The sequence below is a fragment of the Bos indicus genome, chromosome 25, assembly GCF_029378745.1.
Source record: "Bos indicus isolate NIAB-ARS_2022 breed Sahiwal x Tharparkar chromosome 25, NIAB-ARS_B.indTharparkar_mat_pri_1.0, whole genome shotgun sequence".
NCBI classification, from domain to species: domain Eukaryota; kingdom Metazoa; phylum Chordata; class Mammalia; order Artiodactyla; family Bovidae; genus Bos; species Bos indicus.
The window spans coordinates 22,506,753-22,516,789 of NC_091784.1; the positions used below are offsets into that span (position 1 = coordinate 22,506,753).

Sequence of the window (10,037 nt, forward strand, 5' to 3'; positions counted from 1 at the left end):
ATGTGCTGAGCTAAAGCTGAGTGTGGGGAGGGATTTTTTGGTGGTCCAGTGGCTAAGACTCCATGCTCCCAATGCAGAGGTTTGACCCCTGATTGGGGAACTAGACTGAACTGAACTAGAACTGGAGTTCTAGTTCTGAACTGAACTAGAACTGAGAGTTCACTTGCCACAACCAAAGATTCCTCATGCCTCGACAAGGATGGAAGATCCTGCGTGCTGCACCTAAGACCCAACACAACCAAATAAATAAATAAAATAAAATATTAAAAGAAATAAAGTTGAGTGGAGACCAAGTGTGGCTGAATGTCCAACTTGGGATGTACAAGTGAGTTCTAGCCTTGTTCCAACCAAGGTCCATATCCACGTGGAAGATTGTTACTGTTACTGCTGCTGCTGCTGTTACTGAGTGAAGCGTGAATCTGCTCATCTACTGGCAGTAAAGCCAACCTACGGACACCGGGCTGTGGTGAAGGAAAGTGCAGTGCTTATTGCAGGGCACCATGCAAGGAGTCCAGGACAGCTAGTGCTCAGAAAGCCTGAGCCGAGTTCCCAGTGGGGTTCAGCAAGGCAGTTTTAAAGGCCAGGTGAAGGAGAGGTGTCCCAGGGAATATGATTGGCTCATGGACAATTCTTAGATTGGCTGATGGTGAGGTAACAGGGAAGTGTCACAGGGGCTAACATTACCAGTCTTTAGGTGCCAGTGGGTCTCAGGGCTGTGCTCATGATCATCAGGTAGTTAATTTCTTCCATTTGGAGGGAGTTTTAGCTTCTGTAAAAAGCTCAGGAATTGTGCATCACATACTGTTTTCTAGGAATTTCAGAGAGGAGCTTAAAGCAAAGGTGTGGGGAAGGGAGTCTGTCCCAGAAAGGCTCTATAAGGGTCTTATTTGACTACCCTGCTGCTACTACTCCTGGTATTTTGGTTGGCCGAAGAGGAACTCAGACCTTATCGTAGAAGTAAACAGCTTTCACTCCCAGCACCACCATTACCAATATCCCTTTGCATCCACAGTGGTCATGGGAGTTGTTATATGACAGCTTAGGAAGGAAGTATGACGATTTGGGTCTGAGGCCATGAGGGGAGGCAGGAATAACAGGGGTGATGAGAGGATGTCATGGCATCTGTATCTGCTGGACTCCACAGAATGGGTTTGTGCCCCCATCATTAGAAGTGTGAAGAACATGTGCTATAGAATTGTTTTTCAAAAATCTTTTCTTAGGAGGTGGGTGGCGTATATAACACACAGAAAGAAAAATTCACGATTTCCCTGGTGGTCCAGTGGTGAAGAATCTGCTTTCCAATTCAGGATACACGAGTTTGATCCCTGGTTCACAAACTAAGATTCCTCGTGCTGTGGAGCAACGAAGGTACCACAACTACTGAGTCTGCCTGCCACAACAAACAAAGACCCAATGCAGCAAAAAAGAAAAAAAAATCATAAAATGTAAGTGGACAGCAAGAAGAATTGCTATAAAGCAAACACTCATATGGGGCTTCCCTGTTGGCTCAATGGCAAAGAATCTGCCTGCAATGCAGGAGATGTGGGTTTGAGCTCTGGCTTGGGAAGATCCTCTGGAGAAGGAAATGTCTACCCATTCCAGTATTTTTGCCAGGAAAATCCCATGGACAGAGGAGCCTGGAAGGCTACAGTTCATAGGGTCGCAAAGAGTCAGACATGACTAGCAACTGAGCATCCATGCATGCAAACACTTGTATAAATAACCACCACCGAGATCAAGAACTCGAACAATCAGCCCTCTAAGAGCCAGCCCCCACATACTTCTTTACTTTATAAACCTTTTCCTTCCCGCCTTCCAAAAGGAAACCATGTTCCTGAGTTTTTGGTAATCGCCCCTTTGCTTTTCTTTGCAATTTTATCACCTTAGAATGAATCTCTGAATCATGTCATTTCATTTTGCTTGTTTTTGAGCTTTATGTAGATTTATTGAAAATACTTTTTTTTGTGGGTATTTTCTTTCACTTAACTTTATGTTTGTGAACTGCATGCATGCTATTGTGTGGAGTGCAATCTCACTGTTCTTTGGCCTCCCATCCACTGTGTAAATTAACCACACTTTTTAAAAAGAAGCTCATTCTACTGCTGAAGGACAGCAGGATTGTTTCCAATGCTTGGCTCTTACAAAGATGCTGTCTGTAGGACTGTTTTCTCTGAGAGCAGTTGCCGTGATGCAGCGACGGGAAGGGCCGCTCGTGTGCAGAATCCACTCTCTGTGGGGCCCCGAGACCTCTCTGCATTGTGAACTTTGGGAGGTGGCACTTCAACGCCAGCGCATTCTCACATGGGACACTGTCCGCTAGTGGTTCCTTGATGTGGCTTCTTGCATCTCAGTCTGAAGCAGAGAGAAAGAACTTGGCAACTTCTGTGTTTTCAGACTGCAGCGGAAAACTGGTGTGTGAGTGCAGATGAAGTTGCTTTTTATTTTTCCTGCCATGCTGTGTGACTTGTGGGATCTTAGTTCCCTGACCAGGTATTGAACCTGGACCCTCTGCAGTGAGAGTACAGAATCCTAACCACTGGACTGCCAGGGAATTTTCTAGATGTTTCTCTTTGGATATAGGGATGGGGAGAGGTGATAGGCTGAGAGGAATTGTAATTTGGGTTTAAGTGTAAATGTCCATATAGTGAATCCACTGTAGCCTCGTTCTGTCACACCTTGATGACTAGTGGGGAAGGGGCTCTTGTCAGAGCACCTTGGTGGGTGAGTGTGTTACTCGCTGGGTCTCCGATGGGTTTTTGTTGGTGGCACTGGAGTAGAAGGGCCTGCCCCCTTCCCGCTGACTAATCCTTCAGCTGATACAGATCATCAAGATGATACTAGAATGAAACACTCACATCTGTGCAGATCAGCAACGACTGGTGGTGATTTTGCAGGGTCTGGAAGAGCCGCCTTGTGTGAGAGAAACAGGTCTGGCCCCATGCATTGTGTAAATGAAGCAGACTTTCTTTTCTTGCCTCTCTCTGTTTCAATGAAGATCATCTTCCAGAAGCTCCCAGTATCCTGGTTTCATAGATCCAATTATGTGATCCAAACTGATTAAATGCTTACGTGTCAGGCACTGGTTGAAGTACTTTTTATGCATGTATATTTACATCTCAAGCATCACTCTGGTGAGGAAATGTGTATTGGTCAGCTTTTGCTGTGTGACAATCCCTCCTCCCTCAAAGGTAATGTCTTAAGATAACAAACATTTCTCACATTACTGTGGGTTTTTTGGGGGTTTATTCTGACTTGGGCTGGCTTGGCTGGAGCTGGATGGTCTAGGAAAGCCTCACTCACATGTCTGGGAGCTGGCCTGATGTCAGCTTGGATGACAGTCACATGCCTCTCATCAATCAGCCCACACTTGTTCACATAATGGCGGAAAGGTTCTTAACAGCAAGAGAGAGTAAGCCCTAATGTGCAAGCACATCTCCAGCTTCTGCTTGCATTGCATTTGCTGCTGTCCCATTGGTCAAAGCAAGTCACACAGTTAAAATTAGATTATGGAAGAAACCTCCTCAAGGTACAGCAATCAATTCACTATAGACTCTTATCACCCCCATTTTACTGACGAGGAAACTGATGCTTAGAGAAGTTAAAGAACTCACCCCAGCTCACACAGCTCCTATTGGGAAGAGCTCAGCTTCAAATCCAGGTCTATCTGGTGGTTAAGTTGGTACCTCAAGTTCTGTTTATATTGCCTCCTTCCTCAGACCTGAGCACTCGTGTCCCAGTGCATCAGCTTCAGAGAGGAGCGATGAACTCACTTAACCAGCCTCCCCCAAAGGGCCACTCAATCACAGAGCCTGGCAGTTGCCTTTGCAGCCAGTGGGGCTTAGCATCCTTGCAGCTCTGGAGAAGAAATCCTCGTGAATCCAGCTACTGCACTGGATTCTCTCCCTTGGATTAGTTTTGGGCGATCACATTCCATTGAATGTAGGAAATAGATGGAAAGAATAAAAGATGGCTGGAGAAATGGGCCATTTCGCCACTCATAAATGTATTAGCTCAATGGGCAACCATTAAACACCCGCTGTGTCTGAGCTAGATCCTGATTGCTCAGGAGAAGTGCAGACAGGGGAACAGTTATTCTCTAAAGTGCTGTTTTCAACAATGTGTGTTAAAGTAACGTGTTGACGTGATGGTGCTGTTAGGTAGTCAGAGCAGAAAAAAAGGGGAGTCCAAAATGGTGTTTAGAAAGTGGATGAAAAGGAGAACAAAGGAAAAGTCCAAGGACTGGAGTGGGAACTTCTGGTGGGAAAAAAGTGCCCCCTTCCTGATCAATGGCGGATATTGATGGGGCCCACATGGGGTCTCACTGATAAGATGGGTTTGCCGACCTCGAAAACAAAGAATAAATCACAGTGATCCTTGAGACTGACCAAATTGCCCAAATGGCATCCTGTTACCTCACTGGTGCCTTTCTTCTCAAAGCTGCGAGACCATCAGATTCTAGACCTCCGGCTACTTGACCATGCCTCCAGAGGATTTCGCACTGGTGGGGTTTTTCATTGCAGCCCCGCTGGCTGCAAAGGCAACTGCCAGGCTCTAAGAAGGAATCCATCAGAAAGGGAGGATGCTGGTTCTCCTTAAGGGCCAGTCACCCTCTGTTTTCCCTCTAATAAATTCCCTTTTTCTTGCCTGACTGCCCAGCTCGCTGTCTTTTTCTCTGTGCTCGCCTTACATATATGAGCCTTATTTTATGTATTCATGAACCAATCAGGTTCCAATGGGGAGGAGACAAAAAGTATTAAAAAAGGGAAGCCAAGACAGGTTGAGGCCACTCCTTCGGGGTGGCCTGCCCTCACTTCTCGGGGTGTACGATCTTCTGTCTGCTTAATAAACTCTTGGGCTGTTGCCGGGAGCTGGCATATTGCATACTGAGTGCATATTGCATATTGAGTGCAGCACTTTCCACAGCATCATCTTTCAGGATCTGGAATAGCTCAACTGGAATTCTATCACTGCCAGGAGCCAGCGTGAGGAACTCCACCCGTGGCAAAGGTCATGAGGAAGGAGGCTTGGCATACGCAAAGGCGGGATCCAGCCACAGGAGTCCCCCTGGAAATTCTCGAGCATCTACCCCCAAAACCAGAGTCTGCCTACTTTCTGCTTTGTGCTTTCACCTACACCTCTGACTTTACAGGGGGCTATCTCTCTCTGAAAAAAGAGTTAGCTTACAGCTCCAGTTAATAATTCCTGGATGTGACAGTGTTTCAACCTACAAACTCCTTTGGAAATCCTCTAGCCTGCCTGAATAGGTTTTTCCGGCCACATGTGATTGTTCAGAGCCTCCCAACTGTGAGAGGCAGGAGATGTTCTAAACTGTCTAAACACAGATTCCTTTGAGTAGTTAAAAGATTGATTAGAAATTGTACTGGTGAAGGGTTTTTCACTTATTGGGCCAATGTTTGCTGCTAAGTCTCCATACTCCTTACCTACTGTGTCCTTGGCAGTGTATTGATTAATACAATGGGTGTATAGAAATGTAAGTAGTAGCCTCAATGTTTGTAACCTTGGACCCTTGAGTTAATTCTTTTCTTGATTGAGCCCACCTCACCTATGCCGTATAGGAATGCAACTTTATTCAATGCTTTTTGGAGGCTGGCGCTTGACTTTAGAATAATCACCTTTAGAGAAAAATAAGTTTCTTAAAATGTTAACAGGCTTCCTGGCCAGAAGATGATGTAAATCACCTGAACTTTTGCATATGATAAGTTTGAAAGCCTGGCTTCGATTAGGACCAGGAACTGCTGTCCTTGCATGACTCCACCCCTTCCCCCATTATCCTCTATGCACAACTTAAGGTATAGAACTACTTTGGAAAATAAAGTACGCCCCTTTTTTGTCCACCGAAATTTGGTCTCCCCATGTGGTTCTTTCTTTCACCTTCTGGCTGAATTTTTCCTCTGAGGCGGGGAAGCTCGTCAAGCCTACTAATTTTGCCTGGGCTTCTAAGATCTGACCGGGGAGGCCTTAGTGTCTCCTCTCCTTCGGGAGAACGGGAGGACGCCTGCGGCCTTTGTAGGTGACGTAAATTCCCTGCTTTGGAATTTTATTCAGCCTCTTTTCTTCACTGAATTTTCCTACTGAGTTATCCTTGTTTCAGCCGCTTTTCTCCACTGAATTTCCTCACTGAGCTATCCTCATCCTATTACTCTTTATATCTTTGATAAATATTTAAATAAATAGGTCGCCTATGCCGTCTCTCCTTCGAATACCCTGGATCAGCCGGGGCTGGACCCCGGCAGGCTGTAACCGAGCTGTAACACTGTTGCATCATTTCAAATCCTCGTTGTGATGAGACGGAACCAAGGGAAAGGAACACACACCCCCGACAGTGTTAAAGACAAGAGTCCCCAAATGAAGTCACTTGTGCGACCCTATGGACCGCAGCCCACTAGGTTCCTCTGTCCATGGGATTCTCCAGGCAAGAACGTTGGAGTGGATTGCCACTTCCTTCTCCAATACCAAGCCCCATATCAATCAAACCAAGACCTAATTACAGATTCGACTCTCCCAGAAATGGAATCTTACCCCAGTCAGTCAGAAATTGCCTGATCAGCATTAATTAGGTGGCCCGACAGACCCCTGACATCGGCTCTGAGGATAATAAGCTTGATCCACTTTCTACCTAGTGCAGCTTCCTTGTTCCTGCTCCCTTCTGCCCGCAAAATCTCTTGCCTTGTCTGTTCTTTGGAGCTCCTTTCTATCTGCTAGATTGAATATTGCTTGATTTGTGATTTGTTGAGTTGAATTTTATTTTTTAACAATGGATATCAAGAGTGCTTTTGAAATGTGGTGCTGGAGAAGACTCCTGAGAGTCCCTTGGACTGCAAGGAGATCCAACCAGTCCATCCTAAAGGAGATCAGTCCTGGGTGTTCATTGGAAGGACTGATGTTGAAGCTGAAACTCCAGTATTTTGGCCACCTGATGCAAAGAACTGACTCATTAGAAAAGACCCTGATGCTGGGAAAGATTGAGGGCAGGAGGAAAAGGGGATGAGAGAGGATGAGATGGTTGGATGGCATCACTGACTCAATGGACATGGGTTTGGGTAGACTCCGGGAGTTGGTGATGAACAGGGAGGCCTGGCGTGCTGCAGTTCATGGGGTCACAGAGTTGGACACTACTGAGCGACTGAACTGAACTGAACTGATCAAGACTAAGATGAAAGACTCTTAGACCTGGAAGCTACAAGATGGTAATATCTTAAGATTCAAGAGAGGTGGGAGAAGCAGGACATCTTTTCATAATACTGCTAGTGCAGACAGCCTCTTGTTAGATTGTCAGAACCTGTACTCAGGCAGGAGATAGATGGGTCCCAGGCTGAGCAGCTGGAGTTTCTCCCTTGTGGACATATACTCCATAACAGCAGGAGAGAGGAGCTGAGCCCTGCCCACGTAAGAGATAAAAGACCACTTATACCTTATTCTCAAAGTCAAGGAGACCTTACCAACTACACATGCCCAGAAAAGCTCTTTGGCGATCATCATCTCGTAGTTAGTGATGTCAAACCATCCATAAACTTCTTTGCTGGATACCATCTTGGCTAAAAATGTGTGCACACACAGGGGAGGACCTTGAAATAAACCGAATACAAACTCAGATCCAGGAAAAGAGAGATGATTGGCCAAAGGAAACCCAGAAGAAATGCCCCATAAAAGTGACTCAAACTACCACGAGGGTGTGACTCTCTCTGATCCACCCAGGTGTCCATCCACATGTACTGTTTTTTCCACCTCAGATCAGTTCCAGCTTCTATGCATATTTGAGCCCACTATCTCTTTTTAAATTTAAGGTCTACTCCAAAAGGACTTTTTTTTTTTTTGATGACTCTGGGAGAATGGGGTGAGCAGGCAGGTTTGGGGTAAGGATTGGAAGAATAAAATATCTCCAAACTCCATATTAGATTTGCAATCAAGCTGAAATTCTCAGTCCCCCCAGGCCTTGTTATTTGTAAGAAACAAATGAAAAAAAGTTATTTGTAAGAAACGAAGACCTAGATTTGCATTTGAATGTGGTGCCAATCAGTGCTCATTAGCGGAAATACAGTGCGGCACCATTAGCAGGAAGGCAGCTTTGGCAATCGCTCATTAGCTTTGTAGATTCCAATAAGTATTCTAAGGGATGCTTGGTGTCTGATGAGATCCAGAGGCCACAATCATTTCCCACCGTTTCTCCCCAGGGAAAGGCAATTTTCAGCAGGGATAACTGTAGCCTCCTCTTCCTGCTTTTCACTCACACATGCCTCAGACTTCCCTGTGCTTCTAGGGCCATAGGATGTCAAAACTTTGAAGGACTGTAGGCCTAGAGAATCCCGTGGACAGAGGAGCCTGGTGGGCTGCTGTCCATAGGGTCACACAGAGTCGCACACAACTGAAGCGACTTAGCAGCAGCGGCAGGCATTTCTTGGTTAGGACATTACTTATGAAAAAAGTGAGAAGTCAGGAGAGAATCTGTTTATCACACACATTCCCTTTCTTCATTGAAAAGAAGGACTCTTGATGGGCTGAGGGCAGAAAGGAAGCACACTGTGGGGCCACCACTTTGTGGAGGATCCTGGATGAGACTTTCAAAGGAGAGCAGACCTCTCTCTGTCTGAAGGGCTGGAGAACTGAGCAGCCACAACTTTGGCCTTCAAGAAAAGTAAGCAGCTTTTGGCAAGAAAGAGCTCTCTGCAGGAGACCCTCTTGTCTTGTCACTAACCTGAAACCAGGCAGCCCCATGCTCTACTCGTCCTGGTCTTAGCACACCTCTCAAATCTCTTGACCACACACTACCTTGCCTAACCTGTTGGTCCTTTCTGTAGATCAAAGAAGTAGAAAAGAAGAATAAGTTCTTCACAGATAAGCAGATCTCTCCCCTAGCTTCCCCTTCAGTAATTGTGGGGACAAACTGTGAACAAGATGGCATCTAAAGAAAAAGCACAAGTTACCAAACTTGTACACAAGCCTGAACAAAGTGGGGATGACCGTGACTCTAACCCCCTGACCCCATCTCAATGATTAACCGAGACCACCTCCCTTTTCCCCTTAAAAACTTTTACCTCTGAGCAGAATCTTTGGAGATGGTTTTTGGGGACTCTGAGTCCACCATCTCCCAGGATTGCTGGCATTCTGATTGAAAGCATCTTTCATTTCTCCCAACACCTCTCTCTCTCCCCCTCTCTCTTTCATACTGATTTTCAAGCAGCAAATAGCCATTGGGTAACAGACTTCAGAGATTAACCGGGTCTCAGGGGCTCACTTAACTAAGGGAAACTTCTTAGCCTCTAGGCGTTAAGGGACCTCCTAGGGCAATAGCAAGCACATAGGAGCTCAATAAGACAGTGGCTATAAACCCAGATGTTAGAATTACATGAACTTCGGTTCAAGTTCCAGCCTTTCCACCAGTCTCCTATGGTGATTCTTGGGCACATTTATGTTTGAGAACTGCTGAGCTGGCCTGTCCTGTTTCTGACAGTTCATGCTCAACCCCAGGTGCTTGTACTTGAAAAGGGTGACTCCCAAGGTGAGGGCCACTCCTGTTAGCAAAGTGCAATGAAAATTTAATTTTCCCTAGACAGCAAGCATTGTTTTTCTTTTGTAATAGAACTTGCTTTAAAAAATTTTCATCTTTCAACTACCATCTGTACTCCATGAGATCTTGTTCTTCAGGGGTGGTGGCCTCTGCCCCCAGGAAGTGGCATAATTGATCTAAACAAACCACGTTTTCCTATTCCCTCTACTTAATGATGGGCTTAGAGGTGGAGACATGAGGCATTTCTGGCCAATGAGACATGAGTGGCGACTGTACTGGGGCTCCCAGTAGAGGTTTTCCTTGTTGATCAAGAGGAGACAAACAGGGAAGAAACAATCCCTCTCCTAACTCTGGATACTGTTGTGAGAAAATGCTGCCTGGAGCTTGGGCAGCCACTTTGAGGTCATGAGGAAGCTCCTAGGAAAGGATGGTAGAATGGAACAGCAGAAAGAAGGTGGACTTGATGGATGTTACAGAACTGCTGAATCCATCAGCTTTACAGCCATCATTT

The 10,037-nt window shown here is 45.8% G+C and overlaps 1 non-coding gene across 1 annotated transcript; it reads right to left on the minus strand.

Moving 5' to 3' along the window:
* Positions 1–2,478: 2,478 nt before the first annotated feature.
* On the minus strand, positions 2,479–2,551 carry TRNAE-CUC (transfer RNA glutamic acid (anticodon CUC)). Its single transcript has one exon. It is a non-coding gene; the product is annotated as a tRNA-Glu (tRNA).
* Positions 2,552–10,037: the final 7,486 nt, after the last annotated feature.